The sequence below is a fragment of the Lygodium microphyllum genome, chromosome 20, assembly GCF_053477565.2.
Source record: "Lygodium microphyllum isolate KBCC chromosome 20, Lygodium_microphyllum_v1.1.10, whole genome shotgun sequence".
Taxonomy (NCBI): Eukaryota; Viridiplantae; Streptophyta; class Polypodiopsida; order Schizaeales; family Lygodiaceae; genus Lygodium; species Lygodium microphyllum.
The window spans coordinates 127780040-127790898 of NC_141154.1; the positions used below are offsets into that span (position 1 = coordinate 127780040).

Below are 10859 nucleotides of genomic sequence, written 5' to 3' on the forward strand. Positions count from 1 at the left end.
ATTTTTTTTTACAAGTTTGAGGTTTTAAACCTATTTCTTTCAATTTTGAAAGGTTTTTAAAATATTTCCTTACATTAAACCTCGATTTTTTGTGAACACTGGCTTTCACGCTCGCGAGGCCAGCCGCCACGACGATGATCAAAAGAGGAGTACCCCCGGCGTCTCCTTCTGCTTCTCTCTCTCTCTCTCTCTCTCTCTCTCTCTCTCTCTCTCTCTCTCTCTCGATGTCCCTCTCCCCTCATGGTATTCCCCGCCATCTCTCTCTCTCTCTCTCTGTGATCTCATTGCGATAGCAATCCCAACGACGTTGAGAAAGCTCAGCTGGACAGGCCGCTCATCGCCGTAAGCTTCACGCGAGGTCACTAAGGCTGCCAGCAAAAGAGGCTGCAACGTGTGGTATAGTTTGTAGGTAGTTCTGAGATTTGAGGAGTTTCTTATATGCACATGCACTTGCACAAGCCCGGCCATCGCGACTCTGATGCCTCAGTTCGTGCAGATCGTGTTAATAATGGCTATGATGCATTTAATCAGGAGATTGATGCATTGGTAGATCAGCAAAGATCGCAACGGCTGGCAGATCAGATCAGAGGGAGATCCATCAAGATGAGATCATTAGTAATGCTACATCGACCCAAGAAGAAGATGGGTGCTGCGCCGACGTCAGCTAAAAAGCCTGAAGGCAAAGAAGAAGATGACCAGAGTAATGACATGATTAACATTAGCTGGAGGAGTAGTGCACGATTGCAAATGAGCAGCAGGTTAGCACCAACAATAAGAGGGACTACTATACTTACTACTCTGATCTGAGGTATGGTGGCCATAGCTCATGGTGTCCTAATTCTCTCACGCAGCAGTAGCCATGTACATCAAGTCGGTAAGCTTCTTCCCTCTTCTCTACGTGCATTCATCTAAAAGACATTCCACAAACAATACTAATAGTTCATTGTGATGAATAAATTGCTCATTGAGGCAATAGTATTTAACGTCTTTGTCCCAAAATTGTCATGAGATACCCTCACTCATGATGTAAAATAGGCTTAGATCAAGCCACATGCACAAGACTGTAATGCTCGAAGTTGCTAGGCATGCTGGTTGCATAGACCTACACGCTACATGGCTCTTATGTGCATATAGGAACAAAAAATTGAGCGGTTATTTCACAATATATACAACTTTGTATAAATGTATGGCACTATAAACCATTCTTATAAGCATATATACACATTGCTTCGATATATTGGTCCCTAAGATATAGCCTTCAAGTTATGGATTTGTACCTCATTCATAAATACTAAAATCCCTCTAAAAGTCTAGCGCATAGGCTTCACAAACATTGGTGGCACGTTCTTCTCTATTTTACCCTTTGATTCTCTGTCCTCTTTGAATTACTTGTGCTTATTCATTGTTATCTCCCTCAAAGGCTCCTTGGCCACCTATAACTAGAAATACCAAGGCTTCTAAGTCATGCGACCAAAGGAGTGTAAGTCCCATAATATTTTACAGTAATTTGCAAGCCAAATGTCCAAGTTCAATAATGGTGTAAGGGAAGAGAGACAAAATCAACCTTATTTTAGGGCTTTGCATGAGTTTAAATAGAGAGCATGGATTAAATATTCCAACCACTAATATCTAGGGTCTTATAATTGCATGCTCTTACATTTGAAAACTTGAGGAGAAAGCTCAAATGACTTAAATATCTTAAATTTGGAAATGGCAAGAAAAATTGAATATTGTGGCTAGCATGAGCTGAATGTGCCAGGAGAAATGTGTTAGCCAATAGTAACAATGATGCTTCAAAGTTTGGCGCGAAGCACCAAACTTAAGTTAGTGCATTTAGCACCAGTGGCACGAACCGCTAGGAGGAAACTAAGTGCAGAGTGCCTAGTATACCTTTGTTTATTGTGATATCATTCACTAGAAATACAATTTTCAATGAAAGACATTACATCAGCAAAACCTCCATCAAAAGTTACGTGAACGACCACAATTATGATGTAGGTGAAATACCATAATTTGCAATGTGTGCCAGCAACCCACCTTGTTGTGCCAATCATGTGAAAAGTGAATAGGATATATTGAGATGGTAACCAAGTAGCAATTCAAACTTAATTACTACAAGGGCAATGGTGGTAATCCTGATGAATTGATGATTAGGTTGAGGAATAATCACTCAATCCACTCGCACTAAGCTTGACCAAAGTTCTAAACTATGCAACTTTAGTTCTAGAATGATTCATCTCTTTTCTATTGTCCATTGAACCTTAGGTACACTTATAAACCTTCCCAATATGCTAGTTGTAAGAAGAAATAAAATATAGTTCCAAACCACCTATGAATGTCTAGAACACATGTGAATGACCTCGATTAACACTTGAGATTCTCATAGTTAGTAAGGGTTCGTGGATCAATTAGATAAACAAATGAATCAAGCTAGTATATTTAGAGTGAGGTAGTTTTATTAAGTCAAATTAGTCAAGCTAAAGCAACTAACTAGTTAAGTTATTAGTTTAGGGGGAAAATGAATACTAAGGTTAATAAGGGATAAAAGATGAGGGAGGCAATCATTTTAGGTTGCCATTATGTTTGATCTCCTTCTCCTTCTTTGCCCCCCCAAGCCACCCCCCCCCCCCTTCCCTTCCTTCCTTACACATGCATCCCATCAATGTGCTTTAAATGGCCACCCTCCCATCGACCTCCTCCCAATTTCCTCTAGCTCTAGTCCATTTTGCATGTCATGAGGAGATCCCCCCACTCTCTTGTGACCACCCACCTTCCTCCATCCTCCCTAGCCAATCACAAGAAACCCATCACTAGCCTTCACATGCCCTCATTGTGATCTTGGACAAATAAATAGAGCTCTTGTTAATATTTTTTAGAAATAAATAAATATATATTTAATAACCCTCCAAGCCTATGTAAAGACGCCCTCCCTCCCCCCCTTCACACACACACACACACACAGAGAAACATGGAGAGAGAGAGAGAGAGAGAGAGAGAGAGAGAGAGAGAGAGAGAGAGAGAGAGAGAGAGAGAGAGAGAGAGAGAGAGAGAGAGAGAGAGAGAGAGAGAGAATGGATGAAGTGAATGGACCAAGACATGACGAAGTCACGAGTCACTCACCCTTCTCTCCTCTTTTACCCTCCCTTTTCATTTGCATGTTACCATCACTAGTACAATATGTGGGCTATAGTGATATCATTTGTTGTTGCATAAATGATATCCAAACACATTGTTGCCTATGTCACTTATTAATGTCATAAGGTGTAATGCACCCAACTGTCGTACAACAAAATACTTCTACATTTCAACCGCTAACTCTAATTGTATCTCAAAAGTGAGGACAAAAGTCATTATTAATGAGGTGTTGTACACCAATTCATCAGTTGGGAGGTACTTGGAAAGCCCTTCTAAAAGAAGTTTATAGAAACTATTTTTGTAATGTAGAAGAACAATGATGACTAGCTTAATGGATATTCACTTGGCAATTAAGTGCGCTTGGGTGATGACACTGCTGGGATGGGTGACCTCTTGAGAAGTTTTTCATACAAGAAAATAGTTGGATCTCACATGTAGCCATAACAAAACCTTTTTTGCCTTGTTCCCAAGTATGCCAAGGCCAAAATGCCAAGGTCCATGCCTTGACTGCCACCTTAGTCATGAGCCACAATAGGCCCATATGGCCCATTGGTGGGTGGGTGCTATGGGCGGGTGTTGGACCGTTTTGATTGGGTGACTCCATTCTCTTTTTGGGATAGATTTTTTTTTTTCATTTTCGATTTTGGAGCGATTGGTGACATGGAAGTTTTAGTGCATCTATTTGATTGGTGACACAAGGTTGATCAAAGACCCTTGTGAATCAACTAATATGGTCAAGTCTCATGTTTTTTATGTAAAATACTTTGACGATAAAGATGGGTATTCTAGCAGGACAAAGAAAACCCTAGGAATGAGAGAAATTGAGAGTGAGAAAGAGCATGTTGAATGTGATTTTGGAAGTCTTGATGAAATAAAGAGCCATTATGATTCAGATACTTCTCTACTAAGCATCAAAAGTGTGTTGCAGACCAAAAACATCTCTTTTGCAAATGGGTTTAAGGAGCCACATAAGAGGATGGGCTCAAAGTCTATACCCCTAGGGTAGAATTAGAGTCAAGAGCTTGAAGCATGTGAGAAAGATGTTGGAAATTCCTATTAGGAGAACTAAGTGGTTTTGGAGGAAAGAAACCGGCCAATGAAAGAGTAAATACACTATCATGTGTTGCCCTTTGAGAGGAATTCTATTAGGGCTGTATTTGAGAGAGAGTTGATAGGTTTTCCTATGTGTATTAAGATGGTGAGAGAATTTGTTTGTGAGTTTTTGAGTGACTCAATTGGTTGTTGTTAATAATAATGATGTTGGAATGAGTAAGTCTTGCATAGCACACTTGGACAAAGGAAGAGTTGAAGGCAACAGCAACAGCAGCAGAAACAACAACAACAACAACAACAACAACAACAACAACAACAACAACAACAACAACAACAACAACAACAAAGTGGAATCATCTTTAGATGACATTGATGGTCCATTGGGAACACTTGAGGATGATAATGTGAGAGAGGAAGAAGACGGGAATAAGACTTTCATGATGCTTAATGGAAATTTTGGATGAATTTGCACCTGAGGATAAGAGGAAGAAGACTTTCATGATGCTTAATGGAAATTTAGGATGAATTTGCAAAAGAGATGGCTCAGAAAGTATATGATTGAGAGGAGAAATGAAGAATTACCTAATTTACCATAAAATGTTTCCTTAGACAAAATTTATAAGGATGTGAGCTTGGAGTTTGACTCAAATGATTAGATATTGGATTTTACTAATGAGGAAGAGCTTAGGGTTGGTGTTATCCGGAAAACATTGGAAATCAAGTCTAAATATCCTACGTCCAAGGAATCAAGAATTAAAGAGGTTGAAGTTGTTGTCTAGTAAGCTTGATTGCAATGAGACTAAGATTGAGGATAAGCTTCTAGATCCAGAAGTAGGTTGTGAGAGTATTAAAGTAAGTGGTTCCAACTCAATGAGTGTTGTTTATGATGATGACTCATTGGAGTCAAGTTTTGTTGAGGAAATGTTATTTAAAAAAGTTATAGTGGGAGTCTAGGAGAGACCCTAGTTGTTGAAAGTGTTCTTGGTGGTGTTAAGAGCCCTCTAGTGGTTCATTTGTTGTTGAAAAAGACTCTAATCTTGAGATGAGTGGCATTTGTTCAACATAGCTTAGCAATTGTGTTGATGAGGTTTGATACACCTAGACAAAAAAGAGAAGAGTAGATGCCTCTTTGAATGACTTTGAGAACTCTTTGGAAGGCCTTAGCTTTGAATGGAAAAACTCTTCATTTCCTTTGAGTGAAGAGGAATGGGATTGTAATGAAGAAGAACTTGAGATTTAAATGAATAAGATCAAGATAGAAAATGTAAGAAAGTTACTAGAAAAAATTCAAAATTTTAAAGAAGAAAAGACAAAAAAGTTGAGACAACACAAGTGACTCAACAAGTTGAGGAAAGTGCCTTGATTAAAAATATTAAAGAAGTAGAGAGAAATTAGCTATCATTAGAAGATCTTGTTGGAGAAGAAAGGAGTCAGTCTTCCTTAGAAGATGTTGAGAAAAGACATGAGGAACTGCTAAACAACAACATGAAAATGATAAAAAATTTGGTTGTGTCGAGAAATACAGAGCTACGGGATGAGGGGGGTAATGAGACAAAGCAATCCATAAAAGAGATCACATCTTTTGGAAGCTGAATGTTTGCGTAATCAAGAAGAAGACCTAAGGATTGGAAAAAAGATCGAGTGATAAACAATTCATCTTTGTATAAAGAAAACTATAGTGCACCACTTACAGGCTAGGGGGTGGACTAAATATGCGACTCACTTCTCCATAGCCTTTAAAATCTCCTAAGTTTGCATTGGATTGCCAGCTTTAGGACCTTATAAAAATGAGTGTGGAGCTAGATGCAAAGAGCCAAGCAACACAATGAGGAGGTATATTTACTACTGTCTAAAATTATAGACATCATAGGGGATTAAGGGACACAACCACTACACTACACATTGTTTGGAGCACTACATTGGGGCTTCTCATACCCTAACTTGTCAACTTCTTCCATACCATTGGTATGATGCACAAAAGTTGACTTTTTTTTTGGGTACTATATAGCATGAGGCCCACTAATGCTATATTAGGTAACCCTAGATACACATGCATAAGAGTTTGCACCATGAATGAATCACATACCTCTTTGCACATCACATTGGGGAGCTTAATCACCAAGTAGGAGCCCCAAATTGAGAGAGAAAGGGCTTGATGAGTTGGGGGCCATGTAATGTCAACATTGTCTTTGAGAAACATTGAATCAAATGAAAGTTATTGCAAAGAGTAGAGGGTGGAGTAGAATCACACCTTCCAACTAAGAAGGGTGTCCTATCACACTGAATCAGATCAAAGTTATTGCAAGAGTAGAGGGTGGAGTAGAATCACACCTTCCAACTAAGAAGAGAGGTTTCAAAGTATAAAGGGCTTAAGTTTAAGTTAAGGAACTCGTGTATGCATAAATGCATTAGGCATTGAGCATAATACAAGCATGATCTTTTCGATGCATGCATATTTCAATGTGTTAGCATTGGGTCCGTGCCATGATATTCATAGCATCTCTTCACTGAAATATTGAATTCTAGATTACATTATTCATTGATTGCTAAGCATGTCTTCTAGGAACACAAGGGTTCTGCAAAAGCTCATTCAATGGGTATTAGAGTGTAAGGATTGGGTTCTTTCTCTCGAACCTCATATGATTGAGAGATCGTGAGGGGACATGGAGTGAAAATAGGTTGTCATTTTCAATGAGAGGTGGGGCTAATAAGAGTTCAATTTTTTTTCTTCTTTGGGGGATCTAATGTGTGCATATATATGTGTGTGTACCTATTGATGCGTTAAGATACTATGGTATTGGGAGGATATCATACGCATTGAGTTTGCTTCTTAGGGCTACTATTTTGTGCGTACCTATTGATGCTTTAAGATACTATGGTATTGGGAGGATATCATGCGTATGTGATTGTTTGCTTCTGGTTGTGGGTCTCATGTGGGCGTGTAAGTGTGTTCTCAGTATATTGCTCATGTGAATATTAATATGGAGTTTAATGAGTTACAGTGTGTGCATGTATGGCGCTTGAGATCAGCTTGGGTGGTGGTGTTTATGTTTGTAGACGTGCTTGTGCTTGTGTATTGTGTGCAGCAGCTTGTATGTGAACAGGGGCTATTGAGCTAAACCTTGAAAGACAAGGAAGGCATCTTTTGCTTTTAGCCCTCTGCGTGAAGAAAGGTGGCGACAAGTGAAAGGAGTACTGAAGAAAGGCGGCGACAAGGTACTGGGAAGTATGTCTTGTGGTGTTATGCCGCCATTCCAGGATTATCCCAGACAATATCTTCATACTGGTAACTGCATATTGTGTCTCCAACTGTTTCAACAGTTCCCTGTCGGAAGCAAAGGGTCGAGAAGGAGAACGGAATCACCTCAAGAAATACTGCAGCTACGTCCACAGCATGCAATTGCATTGTGGGTCAGCTATCATTTCCGTGCATTCCCAAGAAGGCTGCTGCGAAATTAACAGAGAAGCCTGATTTATTACTCAACGTGGATTCGGCTATCCGGACTTGTGATCCCTGGTTGCCTACAGCAAATCACGAGGCGTCGAGGAGCCTACAAGGTAATGAGGATAAGGCCTTGCTGCATTGGGGCGCAAAGCTGGAGGTATAGAGGATCTTACATACATACATATATATATAAGTAAGAGAGAGAGAGAGAGAGATCTTTATGGGATCGGCCAGCCTAATTAAACAAACTGATATTTGCCTCCTCATAAGAAAATAATGTGCTTCTCTCTCGAAAATTGTAGTTCTTAAAGGCTTTTTGTTAATGCACATGGGGTTAAGGAAAATGCTAAAGTCAAGTGATAGACTTCTCTCTTAGAGTCATAGTGCTTTTGCGTCTTTCAAGTTTTTTAAGGTTATGTTGCAGGCATAATCGAACTATCAAATGTGGTGTAAAATAAGTTGCATACTATTTTTCCATATTGAATAGGATTGTTTGGTTCTTAATGTTCTTACATTGTGTGTGAGGAGGGAAGGATAATTTGATGTGTTGATGAGTTAATAGAGCTTAAAGGCTCTAGAGGCTTGAATTGATTAATGGACTCAAATCTTAGCAAAAGGACACTTGGTTTTATACAAAAGGACTCTTGGTTTTATAAATTCCCATGAAGCAGTTGGCGGAGCTTAAAGGCTCCAAAGGATTGAACTTTAAAAATTTCATTCAACAATCGAATCTTAGCAAAAGGGGTTATGCTTTTATATCTTCATGCTTTGTGAGAGATTTTTGAATGATTATATAAGGTTAATTGCCTTAATGCTACGTAGTGGATTCTTTGGCTCTTGTCCTCTCTTGCTCCCTTTATCTCAATCTTTGGGAAGACCACAAATAACGAGCACCAACCATCATCACCATCACTTGAACTTGAATCGGAACTTGAATCCAAAAAAAAATCATATATTTCCTTGAGCTTTTCAACTACTGTAAGCAATCTCCCAACATGCTTAACACTTGAACAAGACATGACTTTCTTACCTTCATGATCATCATGCCATTCATAAGTGTCATGAAGAATATCCTAAAAAGAATCCAACTTCTTCTATGCTTTATCCATATTCAAACTCAAACCCTTCTTTGGTGTCGATGAAAACCTCTTTCGAGTACCATCAAACTTATTGCATAAATCAAACATACAAAAATACTTGCAAGATTTCCCTTCTTCATAACCCATGAACATAATCCACAAAGCTCAAAATTATTAGGAATGCTATGACTAACCTCGGAAAGTGTTTAGGCAGACATGGATACCTAGAATTTGGTAATTTCCCTAGAAGAAGATTTGTATTTGAAATCATGAGGGTGGGCTATCTACTATTCTATCTATGCTAACATAACATGAGTGACATAGAATATAGCTTATGGAGGGTGTGTTGGGTAGAAAGACTTCAGCTAGTACCTCTCTTCATGTTTCATAGGAGCTACACAAATCCTTTGATGCACAAAGATGAGGGAGCAACATTTGATAGGTTGATTGTCTATCCGCCTTCTCAAATCATCCAATGGAAAACCAAAAACCAAGTTCCCCTCGCTAACCCTATACTTAGCACCTTCTTTTTCCTAGGTGCTACCAAGATCAGTGCGAGGTGAAGCTCACCTCACTAATCCTATAAACCCTGAGCATGACCAATGTTTAGAAGAGGGAGTATGATTCAACTGACCTTGCAAGCCTTGGGTATGATCCAACTCTAAACAGGTAGTGGTTGGTGAGCCACTACCTTGTTTAGAGCAAGGCATGGAATCCAACTCTAAACTGGTTTAAAGTAGGTCCATATCTCCTCTTATCATGCTCTTAATTATGGGCATGTATCTCCTCTTATCTTGCTCTTAGTTATGGGTACACATCTCCTCTTATATTGCTCGTTATGTTGAACTATCTATGAATTATCCCCACTTGACTTGAACCACCGTGCCTGAATCCTCTAGGGTTACACTCAAATACACAAACACTCAAATCAAGTGTTTGGGGGGGGGGGGGCTCAGAGGTCCCTCACTTTGAATTGATTCCTGAAGTGAATGTGGAAAATGTCAGAGGAGTCTCTCTCTGTCTCTCACCATGCAGAACAATATATGACATTGATCCCACTAATATCTAATGAATGGATTATCAATCACAAGTTGCTCTAATTCAAACATAGGTTTATTCAAGCTTTGTGTTGGACCATTGACACAGTTGCTGCAAGCCATCAGTGTGCAGGATGATATCGAAAAGCAATTACTCATGCGCCTGATCATGATGATTACTCATGCGCCTAATCAGGAGTATAGATGCAGATGAGTACAGTGAAAATCATGGCTAGCCTTCCATATAATCCTTTGGTGATTAACATACCAATCCTATCCTTAACCTTCGTATGAATCCCAACCTTTAATTATTATACCCTGCACTGAGTTAACCCAATATCATATAATCGCCGAATCAATAATTGTGCATTATCCCAACCTCAATCATATTGGCACTGTACCGATCCCAAGCTAACCAATAAGTTAATCCCAATTTGAATTGGTAGTGCTTGCCAAATTAGAGAATTGTGATTCAAGACGTAGCCTTCAAAGCAACTCTGGCTATGGCGATGCTGGCTTGTTGTGTCCAGTGGCTACAATTTACAACAAAAAACAAGAACATAGAAGATGCCATCGGGTTTCCCAGCGCTCGAGTGCCTTGAACGTGGAAAATGTCAGAGGTCTCTATGGGTGATCTCTCTCTGTCTCTCACCACGTAGATCAATCTATGACATTGATAAAAATTTGCTCACATCAGAGCTTCAACTACATATAAATTCTATCTGATCTTGTACACACTTGACATCGCAGGGGCCATTGGCATCAATAGTAGTGACTCTCTTCATTCCCAACTTAATCTAATGATAAAGATGGCACATCTGTGAGCACCGAAATGGTCTGCGCCAGACCATTTTGGCGCTCACAGGGGTCCCCAATGGTGTGTGATGAGGGTGAGAATGGCAGACCTTTGAAGATGACAATGATCACCTTGATGCCCAACTGGTGCGCGAGCAGGGTGAGAATGGCTATGGTGGGGTATATGCTCACACACACACACACACACACACTGTCTCTCTTTCTTTTCTGCAATCTGCAAGTATCAAGTGTTATCATCAATGAGATCAAGTGGATCCTCAGCCCCAAAAAGGAATTTGGGGTAAGGAGGTTGTG

The 10859-nt window shown here is 39.6% G+C and overlaps 1 long non-coding RNA gene across 3 annotated transcripts in view; it reads left to right on the forward strand.

Moving 5' to 3' along the window:
* The first annotated feature begins 227 nt into the window (after positions 1–227).
* Positions 228–10859, forward strand: part of LOC148019373 (uncharacterized) — a 14631-nt gene continuing 3999 nt past the window's right edge. Inside the window, exons 1-3 of one of the 3 annotated variants that reach the window (XR_015695047.1) lie at positions 228–874; positions 7278–7404; positions 7510–7957. This is a non-coding gene — a long non-coding RNA (uncharacterized LOC148019373). Of the gene's footprint in view, positions 875–7277; positions 7958–10859 lie in introns of those variants that run through there. The other 2 variants (XR_015695046.1, XR_015695045.1) reach the window with 2 other exon arrangements.